Source organism: Hyperoodon ampullatus, assembly GCF_949752795.1.
Source record: "Hyperoodon ampullatus genome assembly, chromosome: 10".
NCBI lineage: Eukaryota > Metazoa > Chordata > Mammalia > Artiodactyla > Ziphiidae > Hyperoodon > Hyperoodon ampullatus.
Genome location: NC_136923.1, coordinates 17958246 through 17977810, shown reverse-complemented (window position 1 = coordinate 17977810; position 19565 = coordinate 17958246). Strand labels below are relative to the sequence as shown.

General features: G+C 47.2%; 1 protein-coding gene across 1 annotated transcript in view; it reads right to left on the bottom strand.

Annotated features, from left to right (window-relative positions):
- PDZRN3 (PDZ domain containing ring finger 3) overlaps positions 1–19565 on the bottom strand; it is a gene marked incomplete at its 5' end in the record, with an annotated part of 256849 nt that overhangs the window by 54044 nt on the left and 183240 nt on the right. The window lies entirely within an intron of this gene.

The following is a 19565-nucleotide window of genomic DNA, read 5'->3' as shown; positions in this document are numbered from 1 at the left end:
AAACGTCAGAGGGGCTGTCACATTCCAAGTACACACACACCCAGAAATCCCCAATCCCCAGAAGTTACGTTCAGCCAGGTGAGTGCCCGGCCACTCCCACAGGAAAAGAGGCAGCGCGTTGTTACCTGACAAACTTCGTAGAGTAATTTGTACTGCTGCTCCTCTGGCTTCTGCAGGCTGCACAAACTGCATCCCATGTTTAGAGAACCGGCAGACGAAGGCTGCAGGACTCGCCGGCGCCCGGGAGGAGCAGTGCCTTCAGCGTGCAGGCATGAAGGTGTCCTCGGAGAGCCTCAGGTGCCAGGTGCTGCGACACGACACTGCACGCTGGCGGTGCTCTCCTCAGAGGCTGCAAACAACTCTCTCCCCTTCCACGCTCCCTTCCCTAGCAGCAGCATGCACGCGCACACACAGACACACACGCGCACACACACACACACGCACACACACCACTCCCTCCTCTGAGTGACTCTGGCAGCTGGATTGTGGTCCAATGCACACGCTATATATACTGCCGCTCATGCATATTAATCAGCCCTCATTGACTATTCATAACAGACAATGATACAGAAGCTATAATTGCCAACCATGACAGTTGAAATTTCTCTAATTAACAAGCAAGTACTCCGGTGGCAGGGAATAATAAAAGACACTAACAGTTTCGCAAGCCATTTTCTGGCAGTTACAAATAAACATGACTGCATTTTGAGTCGGGTCTCTTAGGATAATCCTTAATGCATTTAAGCTAAGTAGAAATTCATTTTAAAATATACCATAAAATTTCTGATGATATAAAATATATTTAATGCTGTAGAAAATGACAGCATATAAACAGGTTTTATGGAATGGACATGTTTTGAATCACGTTCATGTAATATTTAGCGCTTTACTAAGCTGCAGGAATAATCCTCCACGTATGAATAAAATATAAAAATTTAAATTGCAAGATATATGCGTGAGTATGCAAAGTAACCAGGGGGGTGTAAGGAGAGAGGCTGCCCTAAAGGTGAGCAAGCAGATAATCATTGCCAAGGTGCATTTCCAATTCCCAAAGCAGAAAGTTATTTGTGAAAGGGCTTCCGGGCTAACTGGAAGGAAGAGACGCGGCGAGTCTCGTGCATCCCCACAGCCACGCAGCAGTGAGCTAAGTATCACTGGCTACTGCACATCTGTATCCAACGTTCTGTATCTGCCTAGACTTCTGTAGCTTTGCCCCGCCCTGAGTCTCAAAGAAGCAGGGACTTGCCACTGCCCACGGAAGGCGAGCACAGATAGGACTGAAGAAATTTGGTCTTGGCTGCATTGCTTCTTGCCCCCCTTTCATTCAGCCTCTGTACTTACTACGTAAGTTTGATGGCTGTAAAAAACTTAAAAAAAAAATTTATAAACAATCGTCCCACTACCAGAACGAAATGCACAGTCAGTTCCTTTTTTCTCAACCCAAGTGGTGGATGTTTAAAATTCTCACAATTGGGGGCTTCCCTGGTGGCGCAGTGGTTGAGAATCTGCCTGCTAATGCAGGGGACATGGGTTTGAGCCCTGGTCTGGGAAGATCCCACATGCCGCGGAGCAACTAGGCCCGTGAGTCCCAACTACTGAGCCTGCGCGTCTGGAGCCTGTGCTCCGCCACAAGAGAGGCCGCGACACCACACACCGCGATGAAGAGTGGCCCCCGCTCGCCACAACTAGAGAAAGCCCTCGCACAGAAACGAAGACCCAACACAGCCAAAAATAAATAAATAAATAAATAAAATTTAAAAACAAACAAATAAATAAATACTCCTGTTCTCTGTTAAAAAAAGAGAAATTCTCACAATTGCTTCCACAGCTTTCACCCCCTTCAGTTTATAAAGGCTGAACTGTTTCTCAGGAGGGCTCCCATGGTCTCCTGTCAAGAGGCATCACGGAGCCTGAAGAATAAAGCTCCCTTTCTCTGGGAACCAAGACACACCTGCAATGTGAGTAAACCAGTCCCAGTAAACTTCGGCTTGGGCTGGTGGCCAGCAGGCACAGCTGGTCCCATTTCTCGGGCCCAGAAGATGAGGCACAGGGATGGGGTTGGGATCAGCTAATGGCCTAGCTCCCTGGAGGGGGAGGACGGGAGCCTCTGTCTCAGGTCCTCACCTGGTGTCACCATCTGGGCTGGAGCACAGAGCTGAGGTGTGGCACCAGGGAAAGGACGCCACAGACAGAGCTGGGCAGTGGCAGTGACCTCTGACTTGCTTTGATGCTGGGAAGGGCCTTATGGATCCATGAGTGAGTCACTGAGACCTCAGTTTCCTAATCTCCAAGTAGGTATAATGTGAATGACCTTGCAGAGTTTTGTTGCCAGGATGTGAGAAAACACAGGTGGTTCAAACCCAAACCAGAAGCTATGTTTGTTCACCCCCCTGGCCTCATCCCCAGAGCCTTCCGTCAGGAAGTCCGCTCTCTTCTGCTCCACACTAGATCTCAGATCTGCCCACTTCTCTGTTGCCCAGGGCCCGCCATCCAGTCTCCCCTGGATGACATCAGGAGCCTCTTGCCCCGCTCTCTTCATCCTCTCATGCCTCCCCACTGACTACGCCTCCCCCAGTCCACTCTCCACATGCCAGGTTGTTCTTTATGAAGCAGGTATCAGACCACCTCTTTCATTTGCTTCGGGACCCTCCGATGACCTTTCGTCACACTTGGATTAAAATCAAACCCTCCACCAGGGCCTCCAATGCCCCATAAAGTCAGATCCTTACCCATCGATTGCTCCATCCCCATCACCCCCCACACTCCCTCCCTACCCCGCTCCAGGGCTCATCTCACTCCCACCAAGTCATGTCCTTTGTCGGGGCCTCTGCAAGTGCAGTTCCCTCTGCCAGAACGGCTCCTACCCTTCTTCTTACCCACCCAGCACCCCCATCTCAGCTCAAATGAAGCCTCCTTACAAAAGCTTTTGCCAGGCACCTTGTATGAATTTATTTCTCATTCCTCCAAATTACTGTATCATTTCAACCCATTCATTTCCTTTGCATCACTCTTCAAAATAATGAATGATACTGTCCACGCATGCTGATTTGCCAACTGAGTCTCCCTGGCTAGGAATTTCAGTGTCCTGAGAGCAGGGACCGGGTCTGAATTTCCACCACAGTCCAGCCCTGTGAAGGTGCTCGCAGAACACATACTCTGTGGCTCAATGAATAGATAAGGTTGGCCCAGCGGTCTCAGTAACTTTCAGTTAGAGCGCAAACCACAAGTGCCCCATGCAGAGGAAAACAGCGTGCTTGGGTCCCCTTGAGGGAATCACAGTTACTTTTCCTCCCCCAATGCTGTAGGCCTTCGAATTATTATTTTTTTTGGCAAGTTTTTGTGTTTCACAGTTAGCTTTTCTCGTCGTTTCACTGTACATCCCCAAATCAGTGTAGAAATGGGCCCTGGCTAGGTGGATGGGGAACTTCTGCCAATCCTTCTCCTCTTGCTTAGAAAACGTTCACATCTCAACCACAAGCCAGGCGAGTTTTACTGCATAATGCCCTGTACTTCAGAGCGGTGTTTCTCAAACTTTGGGGGCTTACAAACCCTTCACACTCTTAAAAAATCACTGACATCCTCCCCAAAGGGCCATTGTTTGTTTATGTGGGTTATGTCTACTGCAGTGTAGCATGTTAGAGGCAATGAGAAATTTTAAAATATTTATTCCCTAATTCATTTAAAAGAGCAATAACAAATCCATTACAGATTAATATAAACAACATTTTTGGAAAAGTTACCATATTTTCCAAAACAAAAACATTTTTTGAGAAGAATGGCACTGTTTTACATTTTCGCAAAACTCTTCATGTCTCACTAGATTGAAGACAGCTGGCCTTTCACAGTGCTTTCTGCATTCAGTCCTTCCTGATACCGGGTCATAGAGGAGCTTCTAGAAAACTCCACAGTACTGTACACTCATAAAGGAATGAGAGTGAAAGAAAGAGGAAAATAACCCCTTGGTATTCTTATGAAAATAGTTTTGACCTCAAGGACCCTCAGTGGTACCTGGGTCACACTCTGAGAAGGTCGCTTTAGAAGGACACATCCATGAGCTGGGTGTCTTAGAGCCTCTTGCTTGGGGGGAAGAGGAGGAGTAGAGAAATTACTCGTGCAAATTCAATTCATGGTTGGTTTTCCACCCATTTGTGACTAATTGGAATTATTTGGATTCATTAATTGGAATTAATTGGTATTATTTGGAATCAACAATATAAAACACTCATGTACCCATTACAGTCAAAACAAGACTTTCTTGTGATAATCTGCCTTAAAACTACCCTTTACTTTGGAAAATCATCTAGGGCATCAAGAATACGGTTTCGGGGGCTTCCCTGGCGGCACAGCGGTTGAGGGTCCGCCTGCCAATGCAGGGGACGCGGGCTCGTGCCCCGGTCCGGGAAGATCCTACATGCCGCGGAGCGGCTGGGTCCGTGAGCCATGGCCGCTGAGCCTGCGCGCCCGGAGCCTGTGCTCCGCAGCGGGAGAGACCATAACAGTGAGAGGCCCGCGTACAGCAAAAAAAAAAAAAAAAAAAAAAAAAAAAAAGAATACGGTTTCACTTTCAAAATGTTGCTTTCGCAGAGTATGTAAGAAATACAATTGTGTGAAGGGAGGTTCACCTATCTTGTGCCATACACAAGGCATTTCACACCATGAATCCAAAAGGCACAGAAAGTCTGTGAGCGACAGGAAGTCATTTACAACTGAACTGTTTTTGACAGAACAGCTGTCCCAGTAAAAAGGAAAACTACTGGTTGCCCAAAGGCGCACACTGTTCGCCGAAGATGCTGAACATCCTTTCCAAGTTAGTTATCACACCACTGGCAGGTGCTTCGTAGGTTCACCAGCGCACACGGCACCCTCCCCTCTTTGCACCAACTGACGCCCGCTTCTTCCTGCCTTCGTGGAAAGGAAAACTACAGTGCAAAGCAGGGTCACTGACGAAAACACACTGAGACAGACGGACAGAAGAGACACATACAGTGGGGGCTGACGGGGACCGGGGAATATCCTTTACAATCGTCCTTTGAACTTCCGTAAATCATCAGGGATGCTGCAAGAGTCAGCAGATGGAGACATCAACTCACGTTCACTTAATTGAGGACTCATCCAACTAATTCAAGCATATCATTTTCAGCACACAGACTGGGGCGTCTATTCATCTGACACCTGTAAGATGGCCTTCTTGTTTTTCCCACTGTATGATGAGCACGGGTCTCATCCAACTACAGACTTTCAGCCGAACTCTATGTTCTTCTGGGAAGAGCCACGACAAAAAAAGAGGAGGGACGACGGGGCCCAGGAGGAAACAAGACCATATGGAGCGATGGAGCCCCTTCGGGGCCGGGGCCAGCCCCAGCCAGTCGAAGAATAAATCCCATCTCCCCCCCATCTCTGAGAGACCTGCATGCTGGCTCTGCCTTGCTTTGGACTCTTTTCAGCTTTTTTCCAGATGATACGGATTCACTAACTTGGCTTCCTCCTGGTTTGAACCTCACTCTCACTACAATTCCTACCATATACTGTGGCTAGGATTCTCTCTCTCTCTCTCTCTCTCTCTCGCACGCGCACACACACACACACACAGCTGATAAACTCACTGCCCTCAAGACACAATCTAAGCCCCGTGCGTATGGCTCTGGCCTTCTTGCACTGCCCCAACTTCCTCTGTCTTCTCTGTTGTCCAGCAGCAGTTCCTGCATTAGGCTCCTTCACGCCTCTATGACTGTGCACCTTCCGGGTCCCTGGCCTGGACCGCCCAGCTCCATCACCTTCGATGTGCCCCTGAAATCTCCCCACCTCTCCCCACCAGCGACAGGGACCCTCCTCAGTGCTCACTGCACTTCTGCTGCCTCCTTACGGATGCTTCACCCTGCGTGGTCCTTCTGGGTCTGCATCCCCCTCTTCCTCCCTGGAGAGGGCTATTCCAGTGCAAGGCCCAGGCCTAATCCAGCTATACGTGTCCACCACCCTCCCCCAACCAGAGATGCTCAATAATGAATCAATACAGCATTGGGTATTTATGGAGCGCCCACTCTGTACCTGGCACTTTCCTGGGTTCTGAGAATATAGCAGTGACCCAAATGGACAAAGAAGCCTGTTCTTACACTCAAGATCAAGGCCATTAACCTGGAAAAAGCACTTTTTATGTCTGCTAGGGTCTGAATGTTTGTGTGCCCCCAAAAGTCGTATGTTAAAATCCTAATGCCCTCATGTGATGGCATTGGGAGGTGGGGCTTTGGGGAGAGGCTTAGGTCATGAGGGTGGAGCCCTCCTGAATGGGATTGGTGCCCAGATAAAAGCCACTCCACAGAGATCCCAGTCCCTTGCACCATGTGATGATACAACTCAAAGTCTGTGACCTAGAAGCAAGCCCTTACCCATCATGCTGGCACCCTGATCTTGGACTTCCAGCCTCCAGAACCGTGAGCAATAAATGTCTGCTATTTATAAGCCACAGAGTCTATGCCACTTTGTTATAGCAGCCCGAAGGAACTAAGACAGCACCTTCGGGACAAAAATTGCTCCTACAAGCCCCCCTACTAGTCATGGCCAGAGATTCAAAGTTACAATCTGTTGAGGAAACGGGTCAGTAAATTCTAGTTAACCCTCGTCTTTGTCAAGGTGACTTTTCTACAGCCTGTCTGAACCCCATTCAGTGACTTCCTGCACTGATTCTTGAACAAAAAGTAAGAATTGCTAGAAAGCCAAGTGTGGATGGAAACCACATCATCATAGGAAAGAGAAAAAGCAACTTCAAAGAGGTCAGAACACATAGAAAAATGTCAGATGAGTCGAAAGAATGTATCAGAGCAGCTAACGAGTGCCATTTTATTTCTGAAAAGCTACCTAAACTCAGAACATCTGCTCAGGACCTCAAATCTTATCTTTTAAAAATGAAAGGATATTCTTCCCTTGCCAAATGGATGGAGGTGCTGCTGTCCTGGGCTCCAGGTACCTGATGAGGTGCTGGGTGCTGGAGATGGATAGCTCACTGCTTCTACTGGGAGCCATGTGGAGAGAAGGCGCACGCTGGGCCCCGCAGGGGTGGGGTGGGTGGAAGAGAAGGTGGGCTGAGGGCAGCCTGGCCATGGCTGCTGCTCAAACCCCATGTGGGTGTACGAGCATCAGTCTCCGAGAGCTGCTCAATGAACCCCGAAACAGGCCGCCGGACACGACTGCAGCAAGAGCAAAGGGGATCAGCCCCTGGGAGGCTGGAACGTGGGCATCGAGGATGAACACAGCCAGCGGGAAACAGCTCCGATGGGCCGTGACTTCAACAGAAGCCCCGGGGATGCCCCTGGAGATGCTTTTATTCCTTGGAGCCCCAATGCACATTGTGTGTTTCTAGGGGGTGCCAGTGCCTCTATTTCCCCGAGGAGATTTGAAATTCCTATAGGGTGGATTCCTGAGTGAGTCATCTCTGTGACCCCAGAAATGCCTAGAAAGCATCTGACCCCAAGGAGGCTTCACTCTGAAAGGCATGTGGAAGTGACGTATGTCGTAGCCCTGTGACCCCGCCCAGGCTCCCAGCGACCCTGGGGGTTATCTTGGCCTTGAGGAGACCCTGGTGGGTCTGCTCCAACCACTGGACGTGAGACCTGACAGCCAGAAAGAAGATTCGTGGGCGGGAGTCCAGGCGGGAGAGATGGAGGTGACAAAGAGACATGTGGACACGGAGATGTAAGAGACAAGAAATGACCGGAGACGGTGTCGGGACAGGATGTGGGAGAATGAAGGTGGGAGCCCTGCACATGCTTTAACGTCCCAGGCGGCTGAGCTGTGAAGAGAGACTTGGACGAGAGAGAAGGAAAGCAGGTGACAGTACAGACAGCCAGGACGAAGACACGTCGGGAAGAGGGAAGTGGGGAGACATTCAGAATTGGAGTCGAGGGACACAAGAAAATGGCACCAGGCATGTTATCAGGGATTCAGGGGAAAGACTAGACTAACAGGCCAGAAAAAAAGTACATAAAGGGACAAATGAACATTATAAAACGCTGGAGGGACAGAGGAGGAGATGTGACCTCATTAAGTTAAAAATCGAAGTCAGAGGTTACAGACTCCATGCTGGACCAGCACGGCATCTTCAACAGTTTGGATCCGGTGCTGATTCAGTAAGTCAGGTGTTTTCACCTAAATGTGCAGAGTTCCTCTTTGCTGTTCTTGCTATTGTTTTTACATCTTTTGATACATTTTCTAGGTCTGGCACACAGGGCCTTGCACCCCCATGTGACAAACATGGGGCAAGTGCAGAGTCCGGGCTGCCGCCTTGAGATGGGGGTGTGGTCCTCATTTCCCTCCCAGGCCTCCTCGCTGGCAGTTTAAGCTGGAGTTGCACCAAGGTGCCCAGGTCCCCACGGTTGTTGGCTTAAAATATAAAATTTAAGAGTCTGGGTATAAGACCACAGGTGGAGACTACAGGCCGGGCTGCTGGGCGGCCCACCTCCCTCCTGCACCTGGGGAAGCACTGTTCCTCCAGGCTGGCTCTCCTGGGGGAATCAGGCTGGTCTCAGCTCAGCAGCTCTAGCCCAGGGGTGGTGGGAGGAATGCACCTGCAGGACTCACTGCCATGGGTGGAAATAAAATACCTTCCCCTATTGACTCACTACCTCCTTACTAATCGCTTGCTGTGAGCCAGGCACTATGGCTGAGGGATAAACAAAACAGAAAAGCCCTGCCCTCATGGAGCAGCCACCCTGGACTTGACTTGGGGCCTCCCCAGGACTGCAGCTGCTCTAAGTTCACCAATGGCTTCTCCACTGTCAAACTGCAACACTCCTTCAGTCCTTGGTCTGGGTAGCTTTTCTGCAGCAACTTTCCACTCAGGTCTTCCTGGGTCTACATCTGTATGTTCCAAACTTTCAGCCGTAGGGAGCTACCATGATTGTTGATATATTAGCCTCAACACTATTTACCTGATACTTTTCTTTAAAGCTACTCAATTGGTTTTATTTAAACACATGTATCTTTTTTTTGTTTTGTTTTGTTTTGTTTTTTTGCAGTACACGGGCCTCTCACTGTTGTGGCCTCTCCCGTTACGGAGCACAGGCTCTGGACGCGCAGGCTCAGCGGCCATGGCCCACGGGCCCAGCCGCTCCGCGGCATGTGGGATCTTCTCGGACCGGGGCATGAACCTGTGTCCCCTGCATCGGCAGGCGGACTCTCAACCACTGCGCCACCAGGGAAGCCCTAAACACCTGTATCTTAAAGTGAAACCTAATCCTGACTGTAAATGGGAAACCATTATCACTGGCTATGTACTGATATAAAAAATTACAGTAGGCATTATCACATGAATTCCAAAATATAAAAGCGGTTCGTTCTCATACCACAAATTCTTCTGATGTCTCACGTTTACCACGCTGTGTGGAATGTGCATCCACTTGGCACTCACTTTCAGCCTCACTGTGACCTGTGACCTTGCCCGTGTCTGTTTTGCCAACCTTCTCGATCTCCCCCTACCCTTGGACATCCCCAATCTCTTCACTCCATTTACGCTTTTATTGAGACTGTTAGCTCTAACGAGAATACCCTTCAACAAGCACAAACCTTTGCTTGTCGAAATGTGGACTGCATCCTTCAAATCCCATTCATATTAAGGCCAACCCCAATTTCCTCATCAAAATTCCTCTCCCGTTCCTGGGTGCTGTGCCAGAGCCATGTGCTACTATCTGCACTGTGCTAGCTTCTTGGGGGCATGTCTGTCTGTCTTCCCAATCACTGAGCTTGAAGCTGGCAAACATTACCCTGAGGGTCTGGGACAGAATGGTGACCGTGACCAGCTTCTTCCTTCTAAGAGGAAAGCTACAAGGTCCTGGAGACAGACACTCTGCCATGTTTTATGACCAATAAATAGTGATTAATCAGTAAGCGAGCATTTACCGAGCATCTGTGCTCCACACCGCACCAGCCAAGGGAGCACAGAAAAATGGTAAAACCTTGTCTCTGTCCTCAGGGAGCTCAGCACCTCCTCTGGAAGACAGGACTGAACTGTGAAGGGGGGCAAAGGGGAAGTCACCGCTACAGAGAGGAGACTGAGACACATTCATCCTAATAACCCCACTGGGGCAACTACAGCAAAGCTCCTTGGGACCACGCTTCTGGGTTTGTTGTGATTCCTCCAGCCTCTGTGGGGCGGGTGTGATTTGAGCTGGTGGCTGCAAGATGGAGGGAATTCGGACCTAGGAAGAAACGATCCAGGCTGGAGACTGAACGCACTTCCTGCTGTAGATGAAGCTGCGTGACAGGAATGGTTAAGCCCATGGGAATGGTGATCTGGAAAGCAAAGGGGTGCTGGAACAGAGTGACATCTGAGAAAGTGGCCTGGGATGTGAAGGGGGAAAGGTATAAAATGGCAAGAGGGTAACACCAGCGTGGAGCTCACATCGGAATTCAGCACTGGGTGTCCCAACCGGCAAATTACTCTGTACTTTCTTTGGCGGATGTCAGGTGGAACTGCAGCCATAAGTGGATCTGGGAAATGCAGCTTCTCTTTTTCATTCCTGGCCAGATTCTAGGACTCAGGATAGGCCCCTGCAGCAGACTGTCCTTTCCAATAGCCTGTAATTGAGCCACAGGCTACTGAACGGTTTGCATCGGAAGGAATTTGGAGGACAGGAGAAGCATGAGCTGGACGGATGACTTGGGCACTAAGCAGAAGCTCGTTCAATATTTTAAAGTCACTCAGAAGATAAACAAGTCATCGTGACAAAGAGACTTACTTGAGGAAAAAAGAGCATCGCAAAGTGAGGCTTCATAATTCACCTGTACCTATAAGGTTCATGTGCTATCAAGTCTGAAATTACTTATCAGGCTTCTATCCTGGATTTACTTTCTATATAAAATAGCACTTCAGAGAATAAGTAAACACTATTATGACCAATGGTTGGTTTTAAGAGAAAATGCTCTCTCACCAATGGCAATACAAATTTTTCTTTTTTTTAACATTCTAGGGGAAAATATAACGACGCAATATACTTGAGAACTGGGTAAGAACTATTGACGTTGTACTTAATCTTTAAAACTGATATACGTGTGTCCAAAAGCTAATAAAGTTCCCTCTAATATAAATGGCGGGGCCGGGGGGAGGGGAAGTAAAACACTAGATCACAGGCAGTACTCACGCTTCGGCTTCTGGTCTTATGGGCAGAGCCCAAGGGCAGAGAAAATTGAAGTGATTTAAAATAGTCCCTGATAGGATATATCTGATATTAGTGGGCTTGTTGAAGCGGCGGAACAGTAATATCGGAGAAATACAAAGGTGTAAAACCCATTAATGTGCGTCCAAATGTTTTGATGGCTGGACCTCAACATCTTTCAGTGATCTGCCCATGGGACGGGCAAACTTGTGCTGGGTAATATCAACGAGAAAGCCAGTGAGTGGGTGCTTTGAAACCACAATTTATTTTATGGGATGAAGCGAGGAACACTAACAGCTTCTTTCACTTTGCACCTTTCACTGTACAGGTGTCCCCGTCAGCATTCTGAGTTCTGCCCATCTTGTTTTTGCATCCATCTACCATGACCTACCTTGGGGCAAGGTATTTTATTATAGGAAAAGGAACAAATACACTGTTATGTCAGCAGTGGGTGTTCTTTCAAAGCTTTGCTTGACCAAGCCATACTCCACTCTCACTCACTTGCACACCAGCCAATCTGTGAATCGTGCCATGCACACTACAAAACGATACTTCTCCATCACTTGGAGTTCATGGACTGGTAAAATTAAAGGGGAAAAGATATCTGAGGACTAATAGAATGGCCAGATACATATCGTCTTGCAAGGACCTTAAAAAAACAAAAATCATCTGTTGGTATCTTAACTGAAAAAACAAACAAACATAAGAATCATTGGACTTAATCTAAGAATTAAAAAAACAGAATGAATTTATATTTCCAAAATACCGCACTGTCCTATTTGACTCTCTTTATAGGTTATTTGGTCGTTGTAGCTACAGACAGCCCACATTCCAGGGAAGCTGCAGAAGAACACGAAAGCCAGGCTGCTTCTGGTAATTTCCCTGACTTTAGGAAGAAGGGTTAACCAGGGCGCTCAGAAGAACAGAGGATTGAGCATGTTTTCTGCTCACTTCCTTCTTCCCAATACTGAACTGTAATGCACCATGCTGATCAGCTTTCTGTATCTTACCACCTTTTTTTTTTGTAAATTGAGGAATAGCTAATTTACACTGTTGTGTTAGTTTCAAGTGTCCAGCAAAGTGATTTAGTCATACATATATAGGTATGTATTCCTTTCCAGATCTTTCCCATCATAGGTTATTATAGGATACTGAGTAGAGTTCCCTGTGCTATCCCATAGGGCCTTGTTGTTTGCCTATTTTATATATAGTAGTGTGTGAATCCTGCCATCTGGACCAGCCTTCAGTGTTTCCCACGTCGACGGTGCCAGGTGGGGCTGAGCCCCAGCCCCTGCCTCTCCCCGCTGCAGGGGTTCCCAGCCTGCTGGGCCCTCTGCTCACAAAACAGCACAGCAGGATTCCCGAGGGATTCACGCCGACATGGGCTGAACCTTCCCTGCTTCTTTCCAACTTCTTCAAATCCACGCATTTTGCAATCCATGTATTTAACTCTGCTACCTCCTCTCCCCAAATTATTTGCATCGGTGGAGAAACAAACTTGGCGCACCTTCTTTTTTTAAAAATTGTTCTTATTGTGGTAGAAGTCACATAATATAAAACATGCTATTGTAAACATATTTAACTGTACAGTTCAGGGCACGAAGTGCCTTCGCGCTGCTGTGCAACCCTCACCATCATCCGTCTCCCGAATGTTTCATCTTCCTCAACCGAAACTCTGTCCCCACGAACACTAACTCCCCTTCCCTCCCATACCCCGCCCCCCGGCCCCCGGCATCTACCAGTGTATTTTCTGACTCTATGAATTTGACCATTCTAGGCACCTCGTATACGTGGCATCAAACAGTATTTTTCCGCACCTACCGTAGAAACCGCGTATCCTTCCATGTTCCTCTCCGCCAGCTTACGCCGGAAACGGAGGCCTCTCTGCTTCTGAACTCAGGCCCTCTGTGCTGGCAGCCGTAGCCTCCCAGACGGGGACCCCTCCCACCGTCTAGTCTAGTCTGTCCAGTCTGGCCCCTGCTGCCTGTCTCTTCCCTCCCCAGGCCCAGGGAAGTGTCCCCATTTTAAAGGGGGCGGGGCCACGCTCGACTCCGCCCCGCCGCCGCCTCCTCCTGGTCACTGCCGCGCTTCCTGACGGTGGTGTCCGCCGGCGCCCGCACACTTCCTCACCTCGACACCATGTGGGATGGTCGGCACCCCACCCCTCCCTCCCACAGCCAAACGCGCCCCACTAAAACTGTCCCATCTCGGGTCACACTACCCTCTCAACTGTCACAACTGAGGACCTTGTGCAAATCCTCGATCCAAACTATCTGAGCAGGAGGACATAGAGATCCACGGTCCAAGATGCACCTCCATCCGCTTTAGGGATAAGCTGCTGTCCAAAATGATTAGGGGCCGGTGGCCAAGGTCACCCAGCTGCTTAGTGGTGCAACTGGGATGTGACCCCAGCCTTCTGGCCACTGTGTTAGAGTCCTTTTTCCTAGACACCACCACCTGCCTTGCCTTCTCTGGTAAGGTCTGACCCTGTGGACCATCCACTCCATCTTAATTCCTCCTTAGTCCTCCTGTTAGCATATCTTCCTCATCTCCATGGATCCCCCTTGTGCTGGTTTCCCTTCCTCCTCCTCCCTTACAATTAAAGGGGGAACACCTAAGTCAATTAGAGAAAGAAGAACAAAAAACCCCCAAGGTTAGCAGAAGGAAAGAAATCATAAAGATCAGATCAGAAATAAATGAAAAAGAAATGAAGGAAACGATAGCAAAGATCAATAAAACTAAAAGCTGGTTCTTTGAGAAGATAAACAAAATTGATAAACCATTAGCCAGACTCATCAGGAAAAAAAGGGAGAAGACTCAAATCAACAGAATTAGAAATGAAAAAGGAGAAGTTAACAACTGACACCGCAGAAATACAAAACACCCTGAGAGACTATTACAAGCAACTCTATGCCAATAAAATGGACAACCTGGAAGAAATGGACAAATTCTTAGAAAAGTACAACCTTCCGAGACTGAACCAGGAAGAAACAGAAAACAAGAACAGACTAATCACAAGCATTGAAATTGAAACTGTGATTAAAAATCTTCCAACAAACAAAAGCCCATGGCCAGATGGCTTCACAGAAGACTTCTATCAAACATTTAGAGAAGAGCTAACACCTATCCTTCTCAAACTCTCCCAAAATATAGCAGAGGGAGGAACACTCCCAAACTCATTCTATGAGGCCACCATCACTCTGATACCAAAACCAGACAAAGATGTCACACACACACAAAAAAACAAATACGGGCTTCTCTGGTGGTGCAGTGGTTAAGAATCTGCCTGCCAATGCAGGGGACACGGCTTCAAGCCCTGGTCCAGGAAGATCCCACATACCGCGGAGCAACTAAGCCTGTGCGCCACAACTACTGAGCCTGCGTGCCACAACTACTGAAGCCTGCACGCCTAGGGCCCATGCTCTGCAACAAGACAAGCCACCGCAATGAGAAGCCCGCGCATCACAATGAAGAGTAGGCCCCGCTCACCACAACTAGAGAAAGCCCAAGTGCAGCAACAAAGACCCAATGCAGCCAAAAATAAATAAATAAATAAATTTTAAAAACAAACAAAGGTGGATACACTCAAATGCCATAGCCTTTCCAGTTTGACACTGGAACATCTAGCACAGATCTTAATATCCTTCCTCCTGCCTCTCTATGTACTCCTGTCAATGGCAGTTCAACACAGCAGAAATGCCCTCTTTCATCTAAAAATATCCTTCCCTTTCATTACTTATAAACACGCACCTACCATGTGAGGTTGAGCAGAGCAGAGTGAGGAGACAGGGCTCAGGGTTCTGACTACCACATTTCAAATCCCAGCTCCGCCTTTAATTTAGCACACGACTCTGGGACTTGGCCAGTTTCTTCCTAAGCCTCCGTTTCCTCATCTACGCACACAGGACTGTTGTGAAGACTAAAGGGAAAGCTTTTATGAGTTACTCAGTAGAGTGACTGCCTCAAAGCATTCGTGGTAAGTTCTCAGTCGATTTCTTCTGCTTCTTTTTATTTGAATTTTCATTATTAATGTCTGCCAGAGATGATGCTAAACCCTAGTTCCTTCTCTTGAGTAGCTCAGTGTCTTGTGCCCACAGACGTGTCCACTAAATGGTGCCATCAACTTTAGATGTGCTCTGACAGATGTATTCAGAGGCATGTGAGGCAAAGGGAGAAAAGAGTTCCTTCTACTTAGGGCACCAGAAAAAGCTTCCCTTGAAGAGCTGAACACTGATCTGAGTCTTGTTTTCCCTCCTGGGAATTAAGCTCCTCTATGGACCACATGCAAACTTTACATAAAAGGAAGCTTTGCAAAAGAGCAATATCATGGCAAGGAAAATCTCCCAAAACATTTAGAACAGAATTACTCAGACTTCGGGGTGCATCAGAATCCCCGCCTCTAGGGAAGTGAGAGGTTCGTGTTTGTTAAATGCAGATTCCTAACCCCTACCCATTCAGTAGACCTTGGCACCCTTGTATTTCATGTAGGTGGTCCCTGAATCATACGATAAACACCCTGATTGTGGGGAAGGGTGGATGCAACAACAGAGACAAACCAGTCACTTAAGATCATCACACGCCCTTATTTCTTTCTAGGAGTGACCTCCGTGGCCTGAGTAGCAAACATGCTTATGGTTTCAGAAGGAAATAGCTGCATTTCGCAAATGTCATGGCTTAGTAAATAGTTACCTAGTTTGAGGGTTCACCCCGCGAAATGGTTTGCATAGTCTGCCAGTCTCTTCTTCAGAAGGAAACCAGTTCACGATTCTCTGCTTTGTTCTAGCCACCAGGGGCAGGCAAGAAACACAGGCCGGTATAATTCACGGCCACCCCCGGAGGCATTCACAATAGCTAATACCTCAAGCCAGAGAAGCCACGGAAACACCTGGAAGGATACATCCACACCCGCAGCACCAAAGTCAGAACAGGGTTTTTCTATTTTAAAACAATCACCATGACGACCACGACCCGATTTCCAATGCTGTGAAGACCCTTGGTTTTCTCGCTGTGTTGCGGCTGGTGTGTGGTGCGCCTGGCTGGAAGGCTGATTTTCACGGGCCTCTGAACCTCGAATGTTTGTATGTTTCTTTGAGTTTCATTTGAAGCCTGGTCTTTGAGAGACTGGGGAAGAAATCACGGATAATTACAGCTGAGAATATTCTCAATTCATGGCGGGGCTAACAAGTGAAACTACAAGTAATGATGTAATCCAACTTGTCAAAAGGAAAATAAAAAGAGGAAACAGAAGGCAGGTCAGAGCCTTGGGACCCGGCATGCCGTGTCACCTTCTAATTAACTAACTGATCCTTTAAACTGTCAAACTCCAAGAGGAACTCCCTGGCTTGGCGTCTGATTAATATTCATATTTGGGCACGGGATGCTCTGATTTAGGTCCCAGTGGTTGTAGTTAAACGTGAGTCTTTAAAAAAGAAAGAAATAAAAACCTGCCTGGCCAGCCTCAGTCCCCAGGTCTTATATTCATAGGGAAATGAGGGAAGGCCACCCTGGAGTCTGTAATCCATGGCGAGCGCCGATCCTCCAAGGATGCACATTGATTTCTGAATCATGATGAGGACTTGTGTACTGAAAAAATAATTATTTTGCTTCTTCCTCCTAGCAGCCACATTGTTAATCACACTCCATGCCTCATGGTTAGATAAGGGAAGGATGCACGTAAAATTACATAGCATTCAGTAATATAATCAAGCATTTAATTTCAAACAAAAATAACTGAATATGTAATTTAATCAAAGCAAGCTAGAATCGATCATTTCGTTAAACTATGATAAGTGGCAACCTGGACTTTTACTTGTATGGCACAGGCTGCAAAAGAATACATTCCCTTGTACTACTGACTTCCCTTGACTAAAAGATGTTTTGATTGGGTTGAAACACCATTGAAAAATGGGTGGAAGACCTAAATAGACATTTCTCCAAAGAAGACATACAGATGGCCAAGAGGCACATGAAAATATGCTCATCATCACTAATCATTAGAGAAATGCAAATGAAAACTACAATGAGGTATCACCTCACACCAGTCAGAATGGCCATCATTAAAAAGCCTACAAATAAGAGATGCTGGAGAGGGTGTGGAGAAAAGGGAACTCTCTTATACTGTTGATGGGAATGTAAATTGGTGCAGCCACTACGGAGAACAGGATGGAGGCTCCTCAAAAAACTAAAAATAGATTTGATATATGATCCAGCAATCCCACTCCTGGGCATATACCCAGACAAAACTATAACTCGAAAAGATACGTGCAGCACTATTCACGATGCCAAGACAAGGAACAACCTAAATGTCCATCAACCGATCAATGGATAAAGAAGATGTGGTACATATATACCATGGAATACTCCTCAGCCATAGAAAAAAATGAAATAATGTGATTTGCAGCAACATGGATGGACCTAGAGATTATCATACTAAGCGAAGTTAAGTCAGAAAGAGAAAGACAAATATCATATGATATCACTTATATGTGGAATCTAAAATATGACACAAATGAACCTATCTAGGCAACAGAAACAGACTCACAGACATAGAGAACAGACTTGTGGTCGCCAAGGGGGAGGGAAGGATTGGGAGCTTGGGATTAACAGATGCAAACTAGTATATACAGGATGGATGAATAACAAGGTCCTACCGTTAAAGCACAGGGTATTATATTCAATATCCTATATCCTGTATTCAATATCCTATATTCTATAATCAATATCCTATATTCTATCTTCTATCCTACTATATTCTACCCATAATAGAAAGGAGTATGAAAAAGAATATATAAAAAATGTTTTAGCCCAGTGTGTAAGAAGTTCATGTTCTACCTACATGCTTTTTGTGGAAAAGGCAGTTGGCTTAAAAAAACAAAACCAGCATCCCAGACAGTGTCTGAGTTGGGTTCACACTCCCAGCCACCAACAGCCACGCAGGACACCCTGTGGGTTGCTTCTTTGGAAGATGGTGACATGAAGAAGGGTCCTTCAGAGACACTGGACTGGCCAGGCTTTTTCTTTTACTCTCAATTCACAGTTTGTTAAAGGCCTCCAAAGGAAGAATATAATTCAACTCAGTTCCAGAGCGAGTTCTAACAGCATTGGCTTTTAGAAACTATTTCCCAAATTCTAATTTGAGCCTTGCCTCTCAGGGTGTAATCCATCCTACATTACTCTATCCTGTACTGAGATGCCACGAATCCCGTCAGCCTTCTCTGTAGGCATTCTTCTTTATGCTTAGACCTTGTTAAACCTTCTTCAGCCCTTGCTAAACTTACCACTAAGCTATCTCAATTCCCATTAAACATGGGTGACCCTGCTAATGAATGCACATATTGGGATCATGATTCACACACATATGGAATACAAATGGCGTGGAACAGCTAGACTCAAGCTGATCCATTCGACCAACAGATATTGAGGCCTAGCATGTAATCAGACACAGTTCATTTCCTTTTTTTTTGAGGGGGGGGAGGGGATGAGGACATGCCACATATACAATGAATACATTTTAATAAAAGAATAGCCTCCTCTTAGTAAATAAATGTATACATTCCAAATGACTTGTGGGTTTTCCAGATTGAGAAGAAACACATGGTCAAGCTGGTTTAGGACATAAGCTCACATTCCAGAAGGCATTCAGGTATTTCTGCTAACTAGGGTAAGAGAAGGATGAAAACCACTGCACAGCACCAAGATTGTTCTGGCTGGGTCACACCCACCTGTGAAAGATGAGAACTAAAAAAGCCAAAGAAGAAAGGCTGGCCCAGCAGGACCCTCAGTTCTTTCAGCCCCTCTGGATGAGACCATCAAAATTAACGGTCAGAAATGTACTTGCCCTTGCTAATTATTTCTTCTTTTTTTTTTTTTTGTTCGGTACGCAGGCCTCTCACTGTTGTGGCCTCTCCTGTTGTGGAGCACAGGCTCCGGACGCGCAGGCTCAGCAGCCATGGCTCACGGGCCCAGCCGCTCCGCGGCACGTGGGATCTTCCCAGACCGGGGCATGAACCCGTGTCCCCTGCATCGGCAGGCGGACTCTCAACCACTGCGCCACCAGGGAAGCCCCCGCTAATTATTTCTAAGATGACTTGGAACATTTCTCATGCCCTTGAAAAAACAACAACAAAAAAGCTGACACACTCCAGATTCACTCCCACCCATGTGGAGTTGAGACCATTGGGAAAACCCACCAGGACTGCCAAGCCTGACCTGTGAACTCCACCCTGGAGAAATCCAGTATCAAGTCAGGGAAAGTCTTGACATCTCACTTCCAAAGTCAAGGCACAGTGTCAGTGGACTGTTTGCCAGGCGACATCCTGAGCTGTGTTTCCTGGAGCTGCAAATACTCCTTCGGGTGGGGGGCAGGCTCTAGGGACACCGAAAGTGGCTCAGTTCCACAGGCAGTAAAGTAATTAATGGTAT